Source organism: Corapipo altera, unplaced genomic scaffold, assembly GCF_003945725.1.
Source record: "Corapipo altera isolate COAL_440 unplaced genomic scaffold, ASM394572v1 96, whole genome shotgun sequence".
NCBI lineage: Eukaryota > Metazoa > Chordata > Aves > Passeriformes > Pipridae > Corapipo > Corapipo altera.
The window spans coordinates 322,818-331,601 of NW_020884962.1; the positions used below are offsets into that span (position 1 = coordinate 322,818).

The 8,784-nt window shown below is 49.3% G+C and overlaps 1 long non-coding RNA gene across 3 annotated transcripts in view; it reads left to right on the top strand.

Annotated features, from left to right (window-relative positions):
• LOC113957054 overlaps positions 1-7,230 on the top strand; it is a 13,059-nt gene extending 5,829 nt beyond the window's left edge. For 2 of the 3 annotated variants that reach the window (XR_003531055.1, XR_003531056.1), the window contains exons 5-9: positions 791-928; positions 1,637-1,764; positions 4,071-4,186; positions 6,300-6,506; positions 7,101-7,230. This is a non-coding gene — a long non-coding RNA (uncharacterized LOC113957054). Of the gene's footprint in view, positions 1-790; positions 929-1,633; positions 1,765-4,070; positions 4,187-6,299; positions 6,507-7,100 lie in introns of all 3 variants that reach the window. The other variant, XR_003531057.1, reaches the window with a different exon arrangement.
• Positions 7,231-8,784: the final 1,554 nt, after the last annotated feature.

An 8,784-nucleotide genomic window follows, 5' to 3' on the forward strand; every position in this document is an offset into this window, starting at 1 on the left:
GTGGCCACTGAAACACAGAATTATGGAATGATTTGGGTTGGAGGGACCTTAAAACTCATCCAGTCCCACCCCCTGCCAGGGCAGGGACACCTCCCACTAGACCTGGTGTCCAACCTGACCTGGAAGGAATTTTTAAGGGGTAAAACAACTTCCTTGTCCATAGGCAAGGACACCTCCCATTAGACTGGGTGTCCAACCTGGCCTTGAAGGAACTTTTAAGGGGTAAAACAACTTCCTTGTCCATAGGCAAGGACACCTCCCATTAGACTGGGTGTCCAACCTGGCCTTGAAGGAATTTTTAAGGTGTAAAACAACTTCCCTGTCCATGGGCTGGTGCCACATTTTGCAAAATCACTGCATCCCCCAACCTGGAAGAGAAAACCCCAAACCAGCCCCAAACCACAGCCCTGTGAACAGCACAGTGTGAAGACAGGGTTGTTTGTGACTGCTCCCTCTTGGACATTTTCTGGGGAGGAAGGAAAATAGTGGGAAAGGAGAGACACCATGAGCTGTGTTCTGCTTGGAGTTACCCAAATCTTTACACCCCAGTAACCCTTGAGGGTCTGGTGTTTGTGGGAGCTTCTCCCAGGTTTGCTGCAGAGGCACTGCTGACTACAGGGAGTTCTTGACAGAGCCAGGATCATAAAATCCTGGAATGGTTTGGGTTGGAAGGGTCCTTAAAGCTCATCTCGTTCCACCCCCCTGCCATGGGTCTGCTAGACCAGGCTCTCCTTGCTAGACCAGGCTCTCCTTGCTGTTCTAATTTCTGCCTTAATCCCTTTCCAAACAGCCAGGCTGGAATCAGAAGGGTTTGGGGTTGTGCCAGCCTGTGCAAGGAGCTGCCCTGAATCAACTCTCCGGGCAGATGGACTCGTGTGGGACTCGTAAAACCCCGAGCACCTTCTTGGCAGAGTCACAGTAAATAAGAGTGAGTATTAAAAAAAAAAATTAAAAGAAAATTGGCCTGATCTCCTGGGAAAGGGGGAGCTCCTGGCCCAGCTCATTCCCTGCAGTGCTGCAGCAGCCCCATGGAAAAGGGTTTAGGGCTGAGCTGGGGGGAAAAAAATCCTCAGTGTTTGGATTGATAAAGTAAAGGGGAAATGGCTCCGTGAGGAGGATGGGACAGAGGCTGTTTTGGGCACTGGGAGATGACTTGGATGTGTCTCTGTGTTCCTGCCATGAGGGTGGTCCAAGCCCTGTCCAACCTGGCCTTGGACACTTCCAGGGATGGGGCAGCCACAGCTTCTCTGCCCAACCTGGGCCAGGGCCTGCCCACCCTCCCAGGGAAGAATTCCTTCCCAGTATCCCATTTAACCCGGCTTTCTGGAAGTGGGAAGCCACTCCCCCTCATCCTGGCACTCCAGGCCTGTGTCAAACTGGGCTGGTGGCACAGATCTCTGTGATCCAGCCTGGGAGGATGCTCGTGGAGCAGGGAGGCTCCTGCCAAAGCTGCCTTTGCCTGGCAAACGTTTGACGCCTCTCCGAGGGGGTGCTGGTGCATCCAGGATGTTTCCATAACTCAGGCACCAAAAATAAGAGAAGACAAAAATAATCCCCAATAAAAACTCGCCTCCTAAAAGCAATAAATAACCCTGAGCAGATGCTGGCTGCTCTTAACCCACTTTTCTACCAGCAGGCCTGGGAGGGAAAGCACCAGCTCCATCTTGCTGGGAAATGGGGCTTCAGCTTCATCCAGTTTTTGGCCTCCCAAATCCAGTAGAGCTCTCCAGGAGCAGGACATCCATGGACAGCACCACGGCACAGGTGAGCTCCCTGCCCAAGGGCACCTCTCCAGCCTCAGGGTTCTGCTGGCAGGGGAAGTTTTGCTCTGGAATAACCAATTTTGACTCCCTCTTCCCTGTGGCTGCCACAGTGATGCTTTTTGAGCTCTGTGAAGTGGGTTCATGGGGAAAAGCCTCCTGCAGCTCGTTTTAAGCAGGGAATCACAGCATGGTTTGGGCTGGGAGGGACCTTAAACTCATCTCTTCCCACCCCTCGCCACGGGCAGGGACATTTTCCACCAGTCCAGGTTGCTCCACCCTGGCCTTGGACACTTCCAGGGATGGGGCTTCTCTGGGCAACCTGTACCAGGGTCTCCCCACCCTCACACCAAGAGGATTTTAGGGCTTTGCATCCCAGTTGGGTTGGGACTCACGGGATCTTACAGCCCTTGGGATGTCCCAGATCCAGCTGGACCCTCCATGCCCGAGGAGGAGAAACCTGTGGGAAGCTGGTTGAGCAGAGTGGGCTGTGCTCTCCTTGCTCCCACCATGAGACACCAGGGTGGGCTCCAACTCCCCCAGAATTTAGTGGCCCCTTTTGGGTCTCCATCTGGAGCCGATGGAAGGGGATCCCTGTTCACAGTAAAAGTGTTTCTGGAGGGGTGCCCTCACCAGAGTAAATTGTTGGCAGCCACGGGCTGATCCTCTCTTCATAAACAAAGGGAAGGAGATAAAAGCAGCAGCAGCAGCAGCAGCTCGAGCTGCCTCCACCTCCCCCCCGGAGCGTCCCGGAACACCCACCCCACATCTGGAGCTCATCGGGGGCAGGATGGGGATGGGAACCAGCTGAGCCTTCCTCCAGAGTGTGGTCCTCGGGAGGGAGCCCAGACAGAGCCCAGTTTGGGCTGGAAGCCTGGCTCAGAGCCAGGGTGGCCCGTGGAATCCCGGGGTGGGATCGTTGGCTGTGCAGGGCCAGCAGTGGGACTCGTTGATCCTCGTGGGTCCCTCCCTGCTCAGGATGTTCCGTGAGGGGGAGAAATGTGCTGGTTTAAAGGTAAACTGGCAGGGGAAATGAACCCAACTCAAAGGAGAGATTATAAATCAGAATAACAATTTAATAAAATAATACAATAAGTACGATTATACAGACAAACAATTGGCTTTAACCCACAAAACCCAAATGTACAACCCAGCACCCTGGGGCATGAACAGAGTGGTGTTCTTTGGGCCCCCTGAGTCCAAAGTAAAAGGAGAGGGGAAAAACTTGTTGGTGAGAGTGGTGGTTGCAGTCTGGTTGAGAGTGGTGGTCTCAGTCTTCCTCTGGATCCCACAAGTGGTTAAAAAAGTCCCAAGACCCCAAGATTATATATCCTCCAGTTCAGGCAGGAATGGCCAGTGCCTCCCTCAGGGCAGGGAGTTCCACACTGGGTGTGAGGACAGGAGCACCCTCCTATCTCCCAGGCCTCTGAACACCCAGTTTACAGCCTGAGGAGTCAGGACTGCCCTGGGCTGATGGTGTAAATGGTCTGTTGGTAACAATTTCTGGGAAATGGCATGGAAGGCTGTAGAATGCACAGTTTTGGGTTACACCCATCCAGTGATGAACTGGTCCCAGCTGTTCTAACTAGGACAAGAAGTGAGGTGGCCACTGTATATTTTTGCTGGCCAAAGCAGCTCCATGTGTCCTCCTGGCCACATTCCTCCCTCTCACCCAGCAGTGGCCAAACACTGGGAAAATGTGCTGCTTTTTAGACCTTGTGTGTGTCCCCTGAATATTGCCCCATCCCTGGCACAAACCCTGCCTGGTTTTGGGGATCTTGGAGGCCTTTTCCAACCTTCTGATCCTACAATCAGGGTGTTTCCCACAGGCTCTAGAGGAAGGTGATCTGGAGATCTTGGAGCAGGCACCTTGAGCTTCAGGAGTTTGTTATCAGCAAGGCCAGTCTGAACCCATTTTTTTACAGCCAAACTGCAGATGGATTTCTCAGTGCATAAAGATTTTAGAGAGCAAGGGAGTTAAAAAAAAAACACCTGCGTGGCCACACTGGAAATGTTTGTATTTTCCATTTGCAAGAGGAACATTTCCCAGTTTGGGGGTTGGAAGCCAGTTCTGCTGAGAAACTCGAGGACAGCGTGGAACAATTAAAAAAATAAACAGGAAAACAGCCCAATTTGCTGCAGTGAATTAATTTATTTCAGGATGAAGTGTCTTGAAATAAATGAAGCGGAGCCCCCTGGTTGGCTCCAAATGAGACCTCAGGAAGCTGCTTGTCTGCTCCATTTTCCCCTTCTAGACCCTTCCCTTGGCTTTTCTTGGGGGAAAATAAAATATAGATGTTGTGTTTACAGGGTGTCACTGCCCAAATCTGCTTTCTCCTGGCGAGCAGAGCCTGCAGCTGGACACCTGGAATCTCCTGGGAGCAGCTCATCCAAAGGATGCTTTCGGAAGGTGTGGCCAGTGTCTGGTAAGTCCCAGCCTTCCTCTTCTCTGTTTTGGGTCATGATCTCACCCCTGGGGGGGATGGGACGTGTCTTTGCAGCCCCTGAGACCCTGGGGGTCCCTGCCAGGGGCTCAAACTTGAGCCCTGAGGGAGGTCAGGGAGCTGGTGGGATGTGCTGTGGAGGGGATGGAAAGCTGCTGCCAGAGGTCACCTCTGCCTCACCCACCTCACCCCCACCAGCCCTTATTGGGGTGCCTGGACCCCACATTTGAGCCTCAGCTCACCAAACCTCATGGAAACAACTGTAATTTTGTCTCCTGCCCCCATCCTGAATGTTTTTCAGCCCTTGGCCATTGTTTGAGGGTTATTTTTTGGGGGTGGAGGCTGACAGCAGACAACTGACAAATCCCCCTTAATCCACCTGAGCTGATAAATCTCCTGGTAAATCCCTCCCCGGCGCTGCTCCCCTCCAACAAACCCCCTTGGCACCATCCATCAGTGTCTCCAGCCCCTGGGTGCCTCCTGGGCCCTGTCTGGGCAGGGAAAGCCTCTCATTTATAAAACTTGGGGACCTCCCACAGCTTCCCCATGACCCCAGCCAGGGGGTCAATGCACTGAGTAAACTGGTTGGGAGGGCAGGTCCTCCTATTTATGTGGAAAGCCATTAGCAGGGAATCTCTTATCTCCTCCCAGTTGGAGGTGGAGGTTTGGGGTGATGGAAGGGCCGTGGGCAGCGTTGGAGCTGCCCCTGGAATGCCCCAACACGATCTGCTTTGCCCTCCATGCTCCTGGCTGGGTTTTACAGCAGGTTCTCAAAGTCATGGGATGAGAGCAAAGGGTGCCCCTGGTTCTGTGAGGCCGAGAAAAGCACATTCCCGGAGCCAGGAGTGTGGTTGTTCCCTCTTTTCCGCTCCTCTATCCAAGCCCAGCACGGGAAAATGTTCCTGTTGGCCACATCCCGGTTGCCTGTGCACCAGGAATGATCCCTTTTAAGCCCAGGCCCTCCCTCACCTCACCCACCAGGGATGTCTCCACGTTCCCAAGGAGCTTTTGTTCACTTTGAGGATCCGGATCTGTTGGGATTGTTTGTGCCAAGACGGATTTTGGAGGTGTTGCTTTTTTTCTGCAGTCGCTGCAACCCAACCCTGACACCATCACATGGTGATTACTAAATCCTGAGAAATGTGGGATCTTGGCTCTTGACCTGGGAAAAGAGTTGATGATTTCAAGGAATGGGCAGGACAGGGACAGCTGGGGGGAGCAGAGCATTGTGTGTTGGGTTGCTACGGGATCAGGGAAGGGAGCACAAGTTTTCTTAGGAAATACAGTTCTTTGTTGTATTTCCAGATATATTTGGGCATGCTGGAGACACACACCATTGCTGATTCCCAAAAAATAACCGGGAAGAACTCTGGATCACTTCAGTGCTATGTGTGAACAAGGGTGGTTCAGCTCTGGGTGTAGCACAAGTAGTTGTTGAGGTGTTTTTCCATGTTCTCCAGAGGGAAATATCACTTTCTTGGGAATACAAACAGCTCCCAACCTTCCTGCACCACTCCCTGCCTCTCTCCTGGGGGCTGGAATGTGTGGGGAGCAGTAGTGGGGCTGCTGGCCTGGGCTCCCCAAGGGGTCAGACCCGTGCCAAGGGGTGGTGTTGCCCTCCACGAGGGCCTGAAATCCTGGAAAAGGCACAGGATCTGTGGGATAATACAGCCAGAGCAAAACCATGGGGGTAGTCTGGGGAGACACAGTGGGGGTGAGGTCTGACCCACTGCAAGGGTTTGAGGGGACGCAGGTTTTGGGGGATTTCTGGTGCTCAGGGCTCCCATCCCAGTCTCCCTGCTGACATCCAAGGGCTCTGGATTGATAAATTGGTTTTTAATGGCTGCATCTTTCTGCCCTGCTGTTGCTGGGCTGTGCCACGAGCCTGGGGGACCAGGAACCCACTGCTGGATGCCAACCAGGGCATGTGGTTACACGAGGAGGCCCAACCAACACTCTCAGCATCCTGGGACCTGTTGTTTGTTGGGGGTTTGAGCCCCTCCCATCTCCCTGATCCCATTCCCTGGTGTTGGAAACCCACACCTGAAACTCAACAGGGTGAAAGCTGCTGTGAACATTTCTTTTATGTCTGCAGGGAAAAAGGCACCATCGTCGTGTTTGGACGAGACCTCCCCATCCCACCCCCTGAAGTGTTTAGGATTCCCACTGGATCCACTTTGCCTATGGATGATCATCTCCCAAAACATCTCTGCTCTTGGAAAGCCTCAACAGAATGTTCTGCAAGAGCTGAGCAGAGAGCAGTTGGAGACCACAGCTGTGAGTGTCCGGGCAGAGCTCCCTGGTGAGTCTTCACAAAGGAATTCTGCTTTCCTCCCACTGCTGTCCCTCTTTGCAGCCTCCCTGGAGCCACTGGAGCAGGGAAGTGCTGTGCTATTCCCTGGTAGACTCTGCAGAAGCTTTTTAAAGGAGTTGGAGGGACACACAGAGATCTTTTTTCAGTTAATTTTAATACAAACATTAAGCTCCTCGATTCCAGCAGAGATCCACTGTGAGCCATATTCCCTATTCCCTTGGAGCCTGTATTTTCCTGGGATAGGGTGACTGATTAGGTAAATGCTGGAGCCCTGGGCTATGGATTTGATTCCTGTGCTCCCTGTGCAGTGGATAACAGGGCCAGGACACAGGTCTGAACATCCCCCTCTCCTCTGACACACACCTTGGCCCGTGTCAGACGTGCAGCACTTCAAACACCACCTAGAACTGGTCCAAGGATGGCCCAGGGCAGAGACTATTCCCAGCAAAAAGCCTGGATGTGGCTGCAGTTGAGGGAGAAGTGGCAGGGATGGGAGCCAAACTGGGTCATTTGGCTCCAGGGACACCAAGGAGTCTCTGGCCTGTTAGTTTAGTGACATCCATGAATCCTCTGTGTTTGCAGATCCATCGTGGTGGATCGACGGTGCTCTGAAGGTGAATGGTCTCAGCCGTCCAACTGCCACAGAATCCCAGGATCACTGAGGTTGGAAAAGATCTCCAGGACCCCTGTGCCTTGTCCCCACCCTGTCCCCCAGCCCAGAGCACTGAGTGCCACATCCAGTCATTCCTTGGACACCTTCAAGGGATGGGAACTCCAAACCTCCCTGGGCAGCCCTTTCCAATACCTGACCACCCTTTTCCATGAGGAAATTCCCTCTAATGTCCAACCTGAACCTCTCCTGGCACATCCTGGGGCTGTGTCCTCTTGTCCTTTCACCTGTTGACAGAGGGAGCTCAGCCCTCACTCTTCCCCACCCTCACCTGGGTGAGACCTCGGCACCCAAAGCTCCGCCGGGTCAGGAACAGCAGGAACCAGGAAGCTTCTCCAAAACAAAGCATTATTTGTCTTCGTATTTCGTGATTATTTCATTCGTCATAAAACAATAACTCTTCCTTGTCATCCATGTTCAGTCCTGCCAAGTCCATTCTGTCCTGTCCCTGCTCCAATCTCCCACCACCTTCGGGACGGAGCGATCCCTCCCCACATGTCACGTCTGCCACTTGGAACAGTTCTCAGTCCACAGCTTTGTGGCCCTTTTCCACGGCTTCCCCAGGCTCATTTGTTTCATTTGCATTAATTAACCCTGCTCAGCTCAAGCTCCTCAAGGCCCTGGTGTTCAGGGACACGAAACTCTGGAATTTTCAATCCTGGCCCGAAGCCTCTTTGGTACTCCATGAATAAATAAAAAATAAAATAAAAAAATAAATAAATAAACAAACAAATAAATAAATTAAAATAAATTTTTGTATAAACATATCATTTATAATATATAACAATAAAAGTTGTAAATGCATGACCATATATATATATATAAATATACCCATAAAAGAGATATATAAGAATATGTAAACCATTGTATCTATATTTAAATTTAAAGAACACACATATTTTTTAGACTGCTCTATGCAGACCTATATATACTGTACAGAAGTAAAAAAAAAAATGCACATTTATATGCTGGATGTACTGTGGTGTTTTATATGTGTATAAATTATACAGATAAAAAAATATACACATATAAAAGTGCACATGTAAAATGTACATAAGCTCTGTACGGTATTTTATATGGATATAAATTATATACTTGCAAAAATTATATATAGATACAAAAATAAATTATACAAAAATTTACACGTGTAAAACTAGACATTAAAACTAGACTAGAATATAAAATTTATCTACTGTATCTGGTAATTTATATGCATATTAAATATATACACTTATATAGTATATATGTATATATACTATAGATATTAATCTAGCATATATATATCATTTATTTATATACAATTTATTTATTTATATAGTATATGTTTATATAGCATATATTTATAGTGTATCTATAGACCGATTTATATTTATATTACATGTATTCATATTTATTTATATACAATATATTTATTTATAAAGGATATATTTGTATATTTACGTGGCATATATTGATAGTGTATCTATAGACCTATTTATTATTATATTATATATTTATATTTATTTATATAGTATATATTTATTTATATATTATATATTTATATATTTGTGGCATATATTTATAGTGTGTCTATAGACTTATTTATATTTATATTAT